The 16885-nt window shown below is 41.0% G+C and overlaps 13 non-coding genes across 13 annotated transcripts; 8 read left to right on the top strand and 5 right to left on the bottom strand.

Moving 5' to 3' along the window:
• Positions 1-786: 786 nt before the first annotated feature.
• Positions 787-858, top strand: trnae-uuc (transfer RNA glutamic acid (anticodon UUC)). The gene has a single exon. It is a non-coding gene; the product is annotated as a tRNA-Glu (tRNA).
• Positions 859-2524: 1666 nt separating this feature from the next.
• Positions 2525-2596, top strand: trnae-uuc (transfer RNA glutamic acid (anticodon UUC)). Its single transcript has one exon. It is a non-coding gene; the product is annotated as a tRNA-Glu (tRNA).
• Positions 2597-4999: 2403 nt separating this feature from the next.
• trnah-gug (transfer RNA histidin (anticodon GUG)) lies at positions 5000-5071 on the bottom strand. Its single transcript has one exon. It is a non-coding gene; the product is annotated as a tRNA-His (tRNA).
• Positions 5072-6003: 932 nt separating this feature from the next.
• Positions 6004-6075, top strand: trnae-uuc (transfer RNA glutamic acid (anticodon UUC)). The gene has a single exon. It is a non-coding gene; the product is annotated as a tRNA-Glu (tRNA).
• A 1668-nt stretch (positions 6076-7743) lies between these two features.
• trnae-uuc (transfer RNA glutamic acid (anticodon UUC)) lies at positions 7744-7815 on the top strand. Its single transcript has one exon. It is a non-coding gene; the product is annotated as a tRNA-Glu (tRNA).
• Positions 7816-9484: 1669 nt separating this feature from the next.
• Positions 9485-9556, top strand: trnae-uuc (transfer RNA glutamic acid (anticodon UUC)). The gene has a single exon. It is a non-coding gene; the product is annotated as a tRNA-Glu (tRNA).
• Positions 9557-10219: 663 nt separating this feature from the next.
• Positions 10220-10291, bottom strand: trnah-gug (transfer RNA histidin (anticodon GUG)). The gene has a single exon. It is a non-coding gene; the product is annotated as a tRNA-His (tRNA).
• Positions 10292-11223: 932 nt separating this feature from the next.
• trnae-uuc (transfer RNA glutamic acid (anticodon UUC)) lies at positions 11224-11295 on the top strand. Its single transcript has one exon. It is a non-coding gene; the product is annotated as a tRNA-Glu (tRNA).
• A 663-nt stretch (positions 11296-11958) lies between these two features.
• Positions 11959-12030, bottom strand: trnah-gug (transfer RNA histidin (anticodon GUG)). The gene has a single exon. It is a non-coding gene; the product is annotated as a tRNA-His (tRNA).
• A 1667-nt stretch (positions 12031-13697) lies between these two features.
• Positions 13698-13769, bottom strand: trnah-gug (transfer RNA histidin (anticodon GUG)). The gene has a single exon. It is a non-coding gene; the product is annotated as a tRNA-His (tRNA).
• A 932-nt stretch (positions 13770-14701) lies between these two features.
• On the top strand, positions 14702-14773 carry trnae-uuc (transfer RNA glutamic acid (anticodon UUC)). Its single transcript has one exon. It is a non-coding gene; the product is annotated as a tRNA-Glu (tRNA).
• Positions 14774-15436: 663 nt separating this feature from the next.
• On the bottom strand, positions 15437-15508 carry trnah-gug (transfer RNA histidin (anticodon GUG)). Its single transcript has one exon. It is a non-coding gene; the product is annotated as a tRNA-His (tRNA).
• Positions 15509-16440: 932 nt separating this feature from the next.
• On the top strand, positions 16441-16512 carry trnae-uuc (transfer RNA glutamic acid (anticodon UUC)). The gene has a single exon. It is a non-coding gene; the product is annotated as a tRNA-Glu (tRNA).
• Positions 16513-16885: the final 373 nt, after the last annotated feature.

Here is a 16885-nt window from a genome sequence, read left to right as displayed (position 1 = left end):
CTATAGACTACTCTTTCAAACCACTCTCAATCATCTTGGATCAGTGCTCTGTATTACAGTGTCTGTGGATATCTTCACACTTTTCTGATTTGGTTAGATTTGACTGACTCAAAAGTTTATTTCAACTTTTTTTAAACCCTTTAACTCTTAGTCTTCCTTGGAATCTTGTCTTACTCCATTGGTGAAGCTCATTAAAAGTATGTACCTACGTTTCTGGATTAAAGATTGGTATGGAGAACGTCTGTTGAAGAAAAAGACGAAGAAATCAAACTGCTTTAAACTCAGATGTATTTTACACTTTTACAAAACATCATCACAAAGGACAAAGTAAGCCCCATCACCACCACACTGAACTTCTCACTCCGGATCTGACTCTGTTTATTACTCCATGAGCAGTTAACATGCAGCTTACTTAACACAGATCATTCCTAAAGTAAATCACTCTGACTAACACTGATTTTAATAGCATTTTCCCCTTTTTCCAGCTGTCTCAAGCCACAATTCAGCTGGCATCCCTACATGAAACTCGTGAGTGCTTTGTAGGGCTTGTATATCCTAAGCAGTCATTTAGTTTAGAGCTGTCCTATTAAGTGGGACCCTTCTTTACTATAAAGAAAAGAAAATCTGTAAAACATCCACTAACACAACACATTTGATTTTCAGTAAAGTAGCGCAGCATGATGATTTACTGTTTTCAAAGAAGCACTAGAGAAAAATCCTACCATTAGGTAGTGGTCTTGAAATATCTGGAGAGAACCATGTCAATGAGCAGCTCTCTCTTGTCTGTCCCATATGGTCTAGCGGTTAGGATTCCTGGTTTTCACCCAGGCGGCCCGGGTTCGACTCCCGGTATGGGAACAGTTTATTATGCACAATATCCATTAGAAACCAGCTTACTTATTTACTGTGATTACACACACTCAATGTCATGCTTGAGGTTTTAGTATTAAAACAAAAAACTCAACTAATGCTAGCTTATGGACCAGTCACAATTTGTCCAGTTTCAGGAGAATTTTACCTGCCTGACTGCATTGTGACCACTGTAAATTTGGTGGAGATGGGAAAATGCTATGGGGTTGTTTTCAGGAGTGGGCATAGACCCCTAAATTCAGGTCTGAATTACAACAGGAACCAAGCCCTCTGGTCTAAAACAAGTGGGTGACCTAACAAATGCTCTTCTAGATCAATGGGCAAATCCTCACATGAACACACTCCACCATCTTTCAGAAAGACTTCCTAGAGCAGTGGAAGCTGTTGTAGCAATTAAGGGTTGAACAACTCCATATTAAAGCCGGAATGTTTGAATGGGATGTCATTGAAGCCCTCGTCAGTGTTATGTGCAGATGTCCCAATACTTTTGTCCCTGTGGTGTATTTGGAAGTATGATAAGCTTACTGAAATGTGGGGGGAGAGGCACATTTTGTGAGGGTTAAAGTGGATTTAATTTTCAACAGTAAGAGACTGGACTGGGGGAAGTAATGCGTGTGGGTTTTTAATGTGTGTGTAAAATCTCAAAAGCTCTGCCGTGACCCAGATTCGAACCGGGGTTGCTGCGGCCACAACGCAGAGTACTGACCACTATACGATCACGGCTCACCACCAAGCAGGTAGGGGAACAGGCTCTTGCTTATTAGCACTATGCTAATTCTGTCAGACGATTGGCAAGCTGTACTGACGGAAACTTCTGTTCTTAACCGATATAACAGTCCTTATATGGTGCACACTACAGTTTAGTCACACTATAGACTACTCTTTCAAACCACTCTCAATCATCTTGGATCAGTGCTCTGTATTACAGTGTCTGTGGATATCTTCACACTTTTCTGATTTGGTTAGATTTGACTGACTCAAAGTTTATTTCAACTTTTTTTAAACCCTTTAACTCTTAGTCTTCCTTGGAATCTTGTCTTACTCCATTGGTGAAGCTCATTAAAAGTATGTACCTACGTTTCTGGATTAAAGATTGGTATGGAGAACGTCTGTTGAAGAAAAAGACGAAGAAATCAAACTGCTTTAAACTCAGATGTATTTTACACTTTTACAAAACATCATCACAAAGGACAAAGTAAGCCCCATCACCACCACACTGAACTTCTCACTCCGGATCTGACTCTGTTTATTACTCCATGAGCAGTTAACATGCAGCTTACTTAACACAGATCATTCCTAAAGTAAATCACTCTGACTAACACTGATTTTAATAGCATTTTCCCCTTTTTCCAGCTGTCTCAAGCCACAATTCAGCTGGCATCCCTACATGAAACTCGTGAGTGCTTTGTAGGGCTTGTATATCCTAAGCAGTCATTTAGTTTAGAGCTGTCCTATTAAGTGGGACCCTTCTTTACTATAAAGAAAAGAAAATCTGTAAAACATCCACTAACACAACACATTTGATTTTCAGTAAAGTAGCGCAGCATGATGATTTACTGTTTTCAAAGAAGCACTTGAGAAAAATCCTACCATTAGGTAGTGGTCTTGAAATATCTGGAGAGAACCATGTCAATGAGCAGCTCTCTCTTTTCTGTCCCATGTGGTCTAGCGGTTAGGATTCCTGGTTTTCACCCAGGCGGCCCGGGTTCGACTCCCGGTATGGGAACAGTTTATTATGCACAATATCCATTAGAAACCAGCTTACTTATTTACTGTGATTACACACACTCAATGTCATGCTTGAGGTTTTAGTATTAAAACAAAAAACTCAACTAATGCTAGCTTATGGACCAGTCACAATTTGCCCAGTTTCAGGAGAATTTTACCTGCCTGACTGCATTGTGACCACTGTAAATTTGGTGGAGATGGGAAAATGCTATGGGGTTGTTTTCAGGAGTGGGCATAGACCCCTAAATTCAGGTCTGAATTACAACAGGAACCAAGCCCTCTGGTCTAAAACAAGTGGGTGACCTAACAAATGCTCTTCTAGATCAATGGGCAAATCCTCACATGAACACACTCCACCATCTTTCAGAAAGCCTTCCTAGAGCAGTGGAAGCTGTTGTAGCAATTAAGGGTTGAACAACTCCATATTAAAGCCGGAATGTTTGAATGGGATGTCATTGAAGCCCTCGTCAGTGTTATGTGCAGATGTCCCAATACTTTTGTCCCTGTGGTGTATTTGGAAGTATGATAAGCTTACTGAAATGTGGGGGGAGAGGCACATTTTGTGAGGGTTAAAGTGGATTTAATTTTCAACAGTAAGAGACTGGACTGGGGGAAGTAATGCGTGTGGGTTTTTAATGTGTGTGTAAAATCTCAAAAGCTCTGTCGTGACCCGGATTCGAACCGGGGTTGCTGCGGCCACAACGCAGAGTACTGACCACAATATATGATCACGGCTCACCACCGAGCAGGTAGGGGAACAGGCGCTTGCTTATTAGCACTATGCTAATTCTGTCAGACGATTGGCAAGCTGTACTGACGGAAACTTCTTTTCTTAACCGATATAACAGTCCTTATATGGTGCACACTACAGTTTAGTCACACTATAGACTACTCTTTCAAACCACTCTCAATCATCTTGGATCAGTGCTCTGTATTACAGTGTCTGTGGATATCTTCACACTTTTCTGATTTGGTTAGATTTGACTGACTCAAAAGTTTATTTCAACTTTTTTTAAACCCTTCAACTCTTAGTCTTCCTTGGAATCTTGTCTTACTCCATTGGTGAAGCTCATTAAAAGTATGTACCTACGTTTCTGGATTAAAGATTGGTATGGAGAACGTCTGTTGAAGAAAAAGACGAAGAAATCAAACTGCTTTAAACTCAGATGTATTTTACACTTTTACAAAACATCATCACAAAGGACAAAGTAAGCCCCATCACCACCACACTGAACTTCTCACTCCGGATCTGACTCTGTTTATTACTCCATGAGCAGTTAACATGCAGCTTACTTAACACAGATCATTCCTAAAGTAAATCACTCTGACTAACACTGATTTTAATAGCATTTTCCCCTTTTTCCAGCTGTCTCAAGCCACAATTCAGCTGGCATCCCTACATGAAACTCGTGAGTGCTTTGTAGGGCTTGTATATCCTAAGCAGTCATTTAGTTTAGAGCTGTCCTATTAAGTGGGACCCTTCTTTACTATAAAGAAAAGAAAATCTGTAAAACATCCACTAACACAACACATTTGATTTTCAGTAAAGTAGCGCAGCATGATGATTTACTGTTTTCAAAGAAGCACTAGAGAAAAATCCTACCATTAGGTAGTGGTCTTGAAATATCTGGAGATAACCATGTCAATGAGCAGCTCTCTCTTGTCTGTCCCATATGGTCTAACGGTTAGGATTCCTGGTTTTCACCCAGGCGGCCCGGGTCGACTCCCGGTATGGGAACAGTTTATTATGCACAATATCCATTAGAAACCAGCTTACTTATTTACTGTGATTACACACACTCAATGTCATGCTTGAGGTTTTAGTATTAAAACAAAAAACTCAACTAATGCTAGCTTATGGACCAGTCACAATTTGCCCAGTTTCAGGAGAATTTTACCTGCCTGACTGCATTGTGACCACTGTAAATTTGGTGGAGATGGGAAAATGCTATGGGGTTGTTTTCAGGAGTGGGCATAGACCCCTAAATTCAGGTCTGAATTACAACAGGAACCAAGCCCTCTGGTCTAAAACAAGTGGGTGACCTAACAAATGCTCTTCTAGATCAATGGGCAAATCCTCACATGAACACACTCCACCATCTTTCAGAAAGCCTTCCTAGAGCAGTGGAAGCTGTTGTAGCAATTAAGGTTTGAACAACTCCATATTAAAGCCGGAATGTTTGAATGGGATGTCATTGAAGCCCTCGTCAGTGTTATGTGCAGATGTCCCAATACTTTTGTCCCTGTGGTGTATTTGGAAGTATGATAAGCTTACTGAAATGTGGGGGGAGAGGCACATTTTGTGAGGGTTAAAGTGGATTTAATTTTCAACAGTAAGAGACTGGACTGGGGGAAGTAATGCGTGTGGGTTTTTAATGTGTGTGTAAAATCTCAAAAGCTCTGCCGTGACCCGGATTCGAACCGGGGTTGCTGCGGCCACAACGCAGAGTACTGACCACTATACGATCACGGCTCACCACCGAGCAGGTAGGGGAACAGGCGCTTGCTTATTAGCACTATGCTAATTCTGTCAGACGATTGGCAAGCTGTACTGACGGAAACTTCTGTTCTTAACCGATATAACAGTCCTTATATGGTGCACACTACAGTTTAGTCACACTATAGACTACTCTTTCAAACCACTCTCAATCATCTTGGATCAGTGCTCTGTATTACAGTGTCTGTGGATATCTTCACACTTTTCTGATTTGGTTAGATTTGACTGACTCAAAAGTTTATTTCAACTTTTTTTAAACCCTTCAACTCTTAGTCTTCCTTGGAATCTTGTCTTACTCCATTGGTGAAGCTCATTAAAAGTATGTACCTACGTTTCTGGATTAAAGATTGGTATGGAGAACGTCTGTTGAAGAAAAAGACGAAGAAATCAAACTGCTTTAAACTCAGATGTATTTTACACTTTTACAAAACATCATCACAAAGGACAAAGTAAGCCCCATCACCACCACACTGAACTTCTCACTCCGGATCTGACTCTGTTTATTACTCCATGAGCAGTTAACATGCAGCTTACTTAACACAGATCATTCCTAAAGTAAATCACTCTGACTAACACTGATTTTAATAGCATTTTCCCCTTTTTCCAGCTGTCTCAAGCCACAATTCAGCTGGCATCCCTACATGAAACTCGTGAGTGCTTTGTAGGGCTTGTATATCCTAAGCAGTCATTTAGCTTAGAGCTGTCCCATTAAGTGGGACCCTTCTTTACTATAAAGAAAAGAAAATCTGTAAAACATCCACTAACACAACACATTTGATTTTCAGTAAAGTAGCGCAGCATGATGATTTACTGTTTTCAAAGAAGCACTTGAGAAAAATCCTACCATTAGGTAGTGGTCTTGAAATATCTGGAGAGAACCATGTCAATGAGCAGCTCTCTCTTGTCTGTCCCATATGGTCTAGCGGTTAGGATTCCTGGTTTTCACCCAGGCGGCCCGGGTTCGACTCCCGGTATGGGAACAGTTTATTATGCACAATATCCATTAGAAACCAGCTTACTTATTTACTGTGATTACACACACTCAATGTCATGCTTGAGGTTTTAGTATTAAAACAAAAAACTCAACAAATGCTAGCTTATGGACCAGTCACAATTTGCCCAGTTTCAGGAGAATTTTACCTGCCTGACTGCATTGTGACCACTGTAAATTTGGTGGAGATGGGAAAATGCTATGGGGTTGTTTTCAGGAGTGGGCATAGACCCCTAAATTCAGGTCTGAATTACAACAGGAACCAAGCCCTCTGGTCTAAAACAAGTGGGTGACCTAACAAATGCTCTTCTAGATCAATGGGCAAATCCTCACATGAACACACTCCACCATCTTTCAGAAAGCCTTCCTAGAGCAGTGGAAGCTGTTGTAGCAATTAAGGGTTGAACAACTCCATATTAAAGCCGGAATGTTTGAATGGGATGTCATTGAAGCCCTCGTCAGTGTTATGTGCAGATGTCCCAATACTTTTGTCCCTGTGGTGTATTTGGAAGTATGATAAGCTTACTGAAATGTGGGGGGGAGAGGCACATTTTGTGAGGGTTAAAGTGGATTTAATTTTCAACAGTAAGAGACTGGACTGGGGGAAGTAATGCGTGTGGGTTTTTAATGTGTGTGTAAAATCTCAAAAGCTCTGCCATGACCCGGATTCGAACCGGGGTTGCTGCGGCCACAACGCAGAGTACTGACCACTATACGATCAAGGCTCACCACCGAGCAGGTAGGGGAACAGGCTCTTGCTTATTAGCACTATGCTAATTCTGTCAGACGATTGGCAAGCTGTACTGATGGAAACTTCTGTTCTTAACCGATATAACAGTCCTTATATGGTGCACACTACAGTTTAGTCACACTATAGACTACTCTTTCAAACCACTCTCAATCATCTTGGATCAGTGCTCTGTATTACAGTGTCTGTGGATATCTTCACACTTTTCTGATTTGGTTAGATTTGACTGACTCAAAAGTTTATTTCAACTTTTTTTAAACCCTTCAACTCTTAGTCTTCCTTGGAATCTTGTCTTACTCCATTGGTGAAGCTCATTAAAAGTATGTACCTACGTTTCTGGATTAAAGATTGGTATGGAGAACGTCTGTTGAAGAAAAAGACGAAGAAATCAAACTGCTTTAAACTCAGATGTATTTTACACTTTTACAAAACATCATCACAAAGGACAAAGTAAGCCCCATCACCACCACACTGAACTTCTCACTCCGGATCTGACTCTGTTTATTACTCCATGAGCAGTTAACATGCAGCTTACTTAACACAGATCATTCCTAAAGTAAATCACTCTGACTAACACTGATTTTAATAGCATTTTCCCCTTTTTCCAGCTGTCTCAAGCCACAATTCAGCTGGCATCCCTACATGAAACTCGTGAGTGCTTTGTAGGGCTTGTATATCCTAAGCAGTCATTTAGTTTAGAGCTGTCCTATTAAGTGGGACCCTTCTTTACTATAAAGAAAAGAAAATCTGTAAAACATCCACTAACACAACACATTTGATTTTCAGTAAAGTAGCGCAGCATGATGATTTACTGTTTTCAAAGAAGCACTAGAGAAAAATCCTACCATTAGGTAGTGGTCTTGAAATATCTGGAGAGAACCATGTCAATGAGCAGCTCTCTCTTGTCTGTCCCATATGGTCTAGCGGTTAGGATTCCTGGTTTTCACCCAGGCGGCCCGGGTTCGACTCCCGGTATGGGAACAGTTTATTATGCACAATATCCATTAGAAACCAGCTTACTTATTTACTGTGATTACACACACTCAATGTCATGCTTGATGTTTTAGTATTAAAACAAAAAACTCAACTAATGCTAGCTTATGGACCAGTCACAATTTGCTCAGTTTCAGGAGAATTTTACCTGCCTGACTGCATTGTGACCACTGTAAATTTGGTGGAGATGGGAAAATGCTATGGGGTTGTTTTCAGGAGTGGGCATAGACCCCTAAATTCAGGTCTGAATTACAACAGGAACCAAGCCCTCTGGTCTAAAACAAGTGGGTGACCTAACAAATGCTCTTCTAGATCAATGGGCAAATCCTCACATGAACACACTCCACCATCTTTCAGAAAGCCTTCCTAGAGCAGTGGAAGCTGTTGTAGCAATTAAGGGTTGAACAACTCCATATTAAAGCCGGAATGTTTGAATGGGATGTCATTGAAGCCCTCGTCAGTGTTATGTGCAGATGTCCCAATACTTTTGTCCCTGTGGTGTATTTGGAAGTATGATAAGCTTACTGAAATGTGGGGGGAGAGGCACATTTTGTGAGGGTTAAAGTGGATTTAATTTTCAACAGTAAGAGACTGGACTGGGGGAAGTAATGCGTGTGGGTTTTTAATGTGTGTGTAAAATCTCAAAAGCTCTGCCGTGACCCGGATTCGAACCGGGGTTGCTGCGGCCACAACGCAGAGTACTGACCACAATATATGATCACGGCTCACCACCGAGCAGGTAGGGGAACAGGCGCTTGCTTATTAGCACTATGCTAATTCTGTCAGACGATTGGCAAGCTGTACTGACGGAAACTTCTTTTCTTAACCGATATAACAGTCCTTATATGGTGCACACTACAGTTTAGTCACACTATAGACTACTCTTTCAAACCACTCTCAATCATCTTGGATCAGTGCTCTGTATTACAGTGTCTGTGGATATCTTCACACTTTTCTGATTTGGTTAGATTTGACTGACTCAAAAGTTTATTTCAACTTTTTTTAAACCCTTCAACTCTTAGTCTTCCTTGGAATCTTGTCTTACTCCATTGGTGAAGCTCATTAAAAGTATGTACCTACGTTTCTGGATTAAAGATTGGTATGGAGAACGTCTGTTGAAGAAAAAGACGAAGAAATCAAACTGCTTTAAACTCAGATGTATTTTACACTTTTACAAAACATCATCACAAAGGACAAAGTAAGCCCCATCACCACCACACTGAACTTCTCACTCCGGATCTGACTCTGTTTATTACTCCATGAGCAGTTAACATGCAGCTTACTTAACACAGATCATTCCTAAAGTAAATCACTCTGACTAACACTGATTTTAATAGCATTTTCCCCTTTTTCCAGCTGTCTCAAGCCACAATTCAGCTGGCATCCCTACATGAAACTCGTGAGTGCTTTGTAGGGCTTGTATATCCTAAGCAGTCATTTAGTTTAGAGCTGTCCTATTAAGTGGGACCCTTCTTTACTATAAAGAAAAGAAAATCTGTAAAACATCCACTAACACAACACATTTGATTTTCAGTAAAGTAGCGCAGCATGATGATTTACTGTTTTCAAAGAAGCACTTGAGAAAAATCCTACCATTAGGTAGTGGTCTTGAAATATCTGGAGAGAACCATGTCAATGAGCAGCTCTCTCTTTTCTGTCCCATGTGGTCTAGCGGTTAGGATTCCTGGTTTTCACCCAGGCGGCCCGGGTTCGACTCCCGGTATGGGAACAGTTTATTATGCACAATATCCATTAGAAACCAGCTTACTTATTTACTGTGATTACACACACTCAATGTCATGCTTGAGGTTTTAGTATTAAAACAAAAAACTCAACTAATGCTAGCTTATGGACCAGTCACAATTTGCCCAGTTTCAGGAGAATTTTACCTGCCTGACTGCATTGTGACCACTGTAAATTTGGTGGAGATGGGAAAATGCTATGGGGTTGTTTTCAGGAGTGGGCATAGACCCCTAAATTCAGGTCTGAATTACAACAGGAACCAAGCCCTCTGGTCTAAAACAAGTGGGTGACCTAACAAATGCTCTTCTAGATCAATGGGCAAATCCTCACATGAACACACTCCACCATCTTTCAGAAAGCCTTCCTAGAGCAGTGGAAGCTGTTGTAGCAATTAAGGGTTGAACAACTCCATATTAAAGCCGGAATGTTTGAATGGGATGTCATTGAAGCCCTCGTCAGTGTTATGTGCAGATGTCCCAATACTTTTGTCCCTGTGGTGTATTTGGAAGTATGATAAGCTTACTGAAATGTGGGGGGAGAGGCACATTTTGTGAGGGTTAAAGTGGATTTAATTTTCAACAGTAAGAGACTGGACTGGGGGAAGTAATGCGTGTGGGTTTTTAATGTGTGTGTAAAATCTCAAAAGCTCTGCCGTGACCCGGATTCGAACCGGGGTTGCTGCGGCCACAACGCAGAGTACTGACCACTATACGATCACGGCTCACCACCGAGCAGGTAGGGGAACAGGCGCTTGCTTATTAGCACTATGCTAATTCTGTCAGACGATTGGCAAGCTGTACTGATGGAAACTTCTGTTCTTAACCGATATAACAGTCCTTATATGGTGCACACTACAGTTTAGTCACACTATAGACTACTCTTTCAAACCACTCTCAATCATCTTGGATCAGTGCTCTGTATTACAGTGTCTGTGGATATCTTCACACTTTTCTGATTTGGTTAGATTTGACTGACTCAAAAGTTTATTTCAACTTTTTTTAAACCCTTTAACTCTTAGTCTTCCTTGGAATCTTGTCTTACTCCATTGGTGAAGCTCATTAAAAGTATGTACCTACGTTTCTGGATTAAAGATTGGTATGGAGAACGTCTGTTGAAGAAAAAGACGAAGAAATCAAACTGCTTTAAACTCAGATGTATTTTACACTTTTACAAAACATCATCACAAAGGACAAAGTAAGCCCCATCACCACCACACTGAACTTCTCACTCCGGATCTGACTCTGTTTATTACTCCATGAGCAGTTAACATGCAGCTTACTTAACACAGATCATTCCTAAAGTAAATCACTCTGACTAACACTGATTTTAATAGCATTTCCCCCTTTTTCCAGCTGTCTCAAGCCACAATTCAGCTGGCATCCCTACATGAAACTCGTGAGTGCTTTGTAGGGCTTGTATATCCTAAGCAGTCATTTAGTTTAGAGCTGTCCTATTAAGTGGGACCCTTCTTTACTATAAAGAAAAGAAAATCTGTAAAACATCCACTAACACAACACATTTGATTTTCAGTAAAGTAGCGCAGCATGATGATTTACTGTTTTCAAAGAAGCACTAGAGAAAAATCCTACCATTAGGTAGTGGTCTTGAAATATCTGGAGAGAACCATGTCAATGAGCAGCTCTCTCTTGTCTGTCCCATATGGTCTAGCGGTTAGGATTCCTGGTTTTCACCCAGGCGGCCCGGGTTTGACTCCCGGTATGGGAACAGTTTATTATGCACAATATCCATTAGAAACCAGCTTACTTATTTACTGTGATTACACACACTCAATGTCATGCTTGAGGTTTTAGTATTAAAACAAAAAACTCAACTAATGCTAGCTTATGGACCAGTCACAATTTGCCCAGTTTCAGGAGAATTTTACCTGCCTGACTGCATTGTGACCACTGTAAATTTGGTGGAGATGGGAAAATGCTATGGGGTTGTTTTCAGGAGTGGGCATAGACCCCTAAATTCAGGTCTGAATTACAACAGGAACCAAGCCCTCTGGTCTAAAACAAGTGGGTGACCTAACAAATGCTCTTCTAGATCAATGGGCAAATCCTCACATGAACACACTCCACCATCTTTCAGAAAGCCTTCCTAGAGCAGTGGAAGCTGTTGTAGCAATTAAGGGTTGAACAACTCCATATTAAAGCCGGAATGTTTGAATGGGATGTCATTGAAGCCCTCGTCAGTGTTATGTGCAGATGTCCCAATACTTTTGTCCCTGTGGTGTATTTGGAAGTATGATAAGCTTACTGAAATGTGGGGGGAGAGGCACATTTTGTGAGGGTTAAAGTGGATTTAATTTTCAACAGTAAGAGACTGGACTGGGGGAAGTAATGCGTGTGGGTTTTTAATGTGTGTGTAAAATCTCAAAAGCTCTGCCGTGACCCGGATTCGAACCGGGGTTGCTGCGGCCACAACGCAGAGTACTGACCACTATACGATCACGGCTCACCACCGAGCAGGTAGGGGAACAGGCTCTTGCTTATTAGCACTATGCTAATTCTGTCAGACGATTGGCAAGCTGTACTGACGGAAACTTCTGTTCTTAACCGATATAACAGTCCTTATATGGTGCACACTACAGTTTAGTCACACTATAGACTACTCTTTCAAACCACTCTCAATCATCTTGGATCAGTGCTCTGTATTACAGTGTCTGTGGATATCTTCACACTTTTCTGATTTGGTTAGATTTGACTGACTCAAAAGTTTATTTCAACCTTTTTTAAACCCTTCAACTCTTAGTCTTCCTTGGAATCTTGTCTTACTCCATTGGTGAAGCTCATTAAAAGTATGTACCTACGTTTCTGGATTAAAGATTGGTATGGAGAACGTCTGTTGAAGAAAAAGACGAAGAAATCAAACTGCTTTAAACTCAGATGTATTTTACACTTTTACAAAACATCATCACAAAGGACAAAGTAAGCCCCATCACCACCACACTGAACTTCTCACTCCGGATCTGACTCTGTTTATTACTCCATGAGCAGTTAACATGCAGCTTACTTAACACAGATCATTCCTAAAGTAAATCACTCTGACTAACACTGATTTTAATAGCATTTCCCCCTTTTTCCAGCTGTCTCAAGCCACAATTCAGCTGGCATCCCTACATGAAACTCGTGAGTGCTTTGTAGGGCTTGTATATCCTAAGCAGTCATTTAGTTTAGAGCTGTCCTATTAAGTGGGACCCTTCTTTACTATAAAGAAAAGAAAATCTGTAAAACATCCACTAACACAACACATTTGATTTTCAGTAAAGTAGCGCAGCATGATGATTTACTGTTTTCAAAGAAGCACTAGAGAAAAATCCTACCATTAGGTAGTGGTCTTGAAATATCTGGAGAGAACCATGTCAATGAGCAGCTCTCTCTTGTCTGTCCCATATGGTCTCGCGGTTAGAATTCCTGGTTTTCACCCAGGCGTCCCGGGTTCGACTCCCGGTATGGGAACAGTTTATTATGCACAATATCCATTAGAAACCAGCTTACTTATTTACTGTGATTACACACACTCAATGTCATGCTTGATGTTTTAGTATTAAAACAAAAAACTCAACTAATGCTAGCTTATGGACCAGTCACAATTTGCCCAGTTTCAGGAGAATTTTACCTGCCTGACTGCATTGTGACCACTGTAAATTTGGTGGAGATGGGAAAATGCTATGGGGTTGTTTTCAGGAGTGGGCATAGACCCCTAAATTCAGGTCTGAATTACAACAGGAACCAAGCCCTCTGGTCTAAAACAAGTGGGTGACCTAACAAATGCTCTTCTAGATCAATGGGCAAATCCTCACATGAACACACTCCACCATCTTTCAGAAAGCCTTCCTAGAGCAGTGGAAGCTGTTGTAGCAATTAAGGTTTGAACAACTCCATATTAAAGCCGGAATGTTTGAATGGGATGTCATTGAAGCCCTCGTCAGTGTTATGTGCAGATGTCCCAATACTTTTGTCCCTGTGGTGTATTTGGAAGTATGATAAGCTTACTGAAATGTGGGGGGAGAGGCACATTTTGTGAGGGTTAAAGTGGATTTAATTTTCAACAGTAAGAGACTGGACTGGGGGAAGTAATGCGTGTGGGTTTTTAATGTGTGTGTAAAATCTCAAAAGCTCTGCCGTGACCCGGATTCGAACCGGGGTTGCTGCGGCCACAACGCAGAGTACTGACCACTATACGATCACGGCTCACCACCGAGCAGGTAGGGAAACTGGCGCTTGCTTATTAGCACTATGCTAATTCTGTCAGACGATTGGCAAGCTGTACTGACGGAAACTTCTGTTCTTAACCGATATAACAGTCCTTATATGGTGCACACTACAGTTTAGTCACACTATAGACTACTCTTTCAAACCACTCTCAATCATCTTGGATCAGTGCTCTGTATTACAGTGTCTGTGGATATCTTCACACTTTTCTGATTTGGTTAGATTTGACTGACTCAAAAGTTTATTTCAACTTTTTTTAAACCCTTCAACTCTTAGTCTTCCTTGGAATCTTGTCTTACTCCATTGGTGAAGCTCATTAAAAGTATGTACCTACGTTTCTGGATTAAAGATTGGTATGGAGAACGTCTGTTGAAGAAAAAGACGAAGAAATCAAACTGCTTTAAACTCAGATGTATTTTACACTTTTACAAAACATCATCACAAAGGACAAAGTAAGCCCCATCACCACCACACTGAACTTCTCACTCCGGATCTGACTCTGTTTATTACTCCATGAGCAGTTAACATGCAGCTTACTTAACACAGATCATTCCTAAAGTAAATCACTCTGACTAACACTGATTTTAATAGCATTTTCCCCTTTTTCCAGCTGTCTCAAGCCACAATTCAGCTGGCATCCCTACATGAAACTCGTGAGTGCTTTGTAGGGCTTGTATATCCTAAGCAGTCATTTAGTTTAGAGCTGTCCTATTAAGTGGGACCCTTCTTTACTATAAAGAAAAGAAAATCTGTAAAACATCCACTAACACAACACATTTGATTTTCAGTAAAGTAGCGCAGCATGATGATTTACTGTTTTCAAAGAAGCACTAGAGAAAAATCCTACCATTAGGTAGTGGTCTTGAAATATCTGGAGAGAACCATGTCAATGAGCAGCTCTCTCTTGTCTGTCCCATATGGTCTAGCGGTTAGGATTCCTGGTTTTCACCCAGGCGGCCCGGGTTCGACTCCCGGTATGGGAACAGTTTATTATGCACAATATCCATTAGAAACCAGCTTACTTATTTACTGTGATTACACACACTCAATGTCATGCTTGAGGTTTTAGTATTAAAACAAAAAACTCAACTAATGCTAGCTTATGGACCAGTCACAATTTGCCCAGTTTCAGGAGAATTTTACCTGCCTGACTGCATTGTGACCACTGTAAATTTGGTGGAGATGGGAAAATGCTATGGGGTTGTTTTCAGGAGTGGGCATAGACCCCTAAATTCAGGTCTGAATTACAACAGGAACCAAGCCCTCTGGTCTAAAACAAGTGGGTGACCTAACAAATGCTCTTCTAGATCAATGGGCAAATCCTCACATGAACACACTCCACCATCTTTCAGAAAGCCTTCCTAGAGCAGTGGAAGCTGTTGTAGCAATTAAGGGTTGAACAACTCCATATTAAAGCCGGAATGTTTGAATGGGATGTCATTGAAGCCCTCGTCAGTGTTATGTGCAGATGTCCCAATACTTTTGTCCCTGTGGTGTATTTGGAAGTATGATAAGCTTACTGAAATGTGGGGGGAGAGGCACATTTTGTGAGGGTTAAAGTGGATTTAATTTTCAACAGTAAGAGACTGGACTGGGGGAAGTAATGCGTGTGGGTTTTTAATGTGTGTGTAAAATCTCAAAAGCTCTGCCGTGACCCGGATTCGAACCGGGGTTGCTGCGGCCACAACGCAGAGTACTGACCACTATACGATCACGGCTCACCACCGAGCAGGTAGGGGAACAGGCGCTTGCTTATTAGCACTATGCTAATTCTGTCAGACGATTGGCAAGCTGTACTGACGGAAACTTCTGTTCTTAACCGATATAACAGTCCTTATATGGTGCACACTACAGTTTAGTCACACTATAGACTACTCTTTCAAACCACTCTCAATCATCTTGGATCAGTGCTCTGTATTACAGTGTCTGTGGATATCTTCACACTTTTCTGATTTGGTTAGATTTGACTGACTCAAAAGTTTATTTCAACTTTTTTTAAACCCTTCAACTCTTAGTCTTCCTTGGAATCTTGTCTTACTCCATTGGTGAAGCTCATTAAAAGTATGTACCTACGTTTCTGGATTAAAGATTGGTATGGAGAACGTCTGTTGAAGAAAAAGACGAAGAAATCAAACTGCTTTAAACTCAGATGTATTTTACACTTTTACAAAACATCATCACAAAGGACAAAGTAAGCCCCATCACCACCACACTGAACTTCTCACTCCGGATCTGACTCTGTTTATTACTCCATGAGCAGTTAACATGCAGCTTACTTAACACAGATCATTCCTAAAGTAAATCACTCTGACTAACACTGATTTTAATAGCATTTTCCCCTTTTTCCAGCTGTCTCAAGCCACAATTCAGCTGGCATCCCTACATGAAACTCGTGAGTGCTTTGTAGGGCTTGTATATCCTAAGCAGTCATTTAGTTTAGAGCTGTCCTATTAAGTGGGACCCTTCTTTACTATAAAGAAAAGAAAATCTGTAAAACATCCACTAACACAACACATTTGATTTTCAGTAAAGTAGCGCAGCATGATGATTTACTGTTTTCAAAGAAGCACTAGAGAAAAATCCTACCATTAGGTAGTGGTCTTGAAATATCTGGAGAGAACCATGTCAATGAGCAGCTCTCTCTTGTCTGTCCCATATGGTCTAGCGGTTAGGATTCCTGGTTTTCACCCAGGCGGCCCGGGTTCGACTCCCGGTATGGGAACAGTTTATTATGCACAATATCCATTAGAAACCAGCTTACTTATTTACTGTGATTACACACACTCAATGTCATGCTTGAGGTTTTAGTATTAAAACAAAAAACTCAACTAATGCTAGCTTATGGACCAGTCACAATTTGCCCAGTTTCAGGAGAATTTTACCTGCCTGACTGCATTGTGACCACTGTAAATTTGGTGGAGATGGGAAAATGCTATGGGGTTGTTTTCAGGAGTGGGCATAGACCCCTAAATTCAGGTCTGAATTACAACAGGAACCAAGCCCTCTGGTCTAAAACAAGTGGGTGACCTAACAAATGCTCTTCTAGATCAATGGGCAAATCCTCACATGAACACACTCCACCATCTTTCAGAAAG

This window comes from Salminus brasiliensis, chromosome 1 (genome assembly GCF_030463535.1).
Source record: "Salminus brasiliensis chromosome 1, fSalBra1.hap2, whole genome shotgun sequence".
NCBI lineage: Eukaryota > Metazoa > Chordata > Actinopteri > Characiformes > Bryconidae > Salminus > Salminus brasiliensis.
This window is presented reverse-complemented; position numbering and strand designations above follow the sequence as displayed.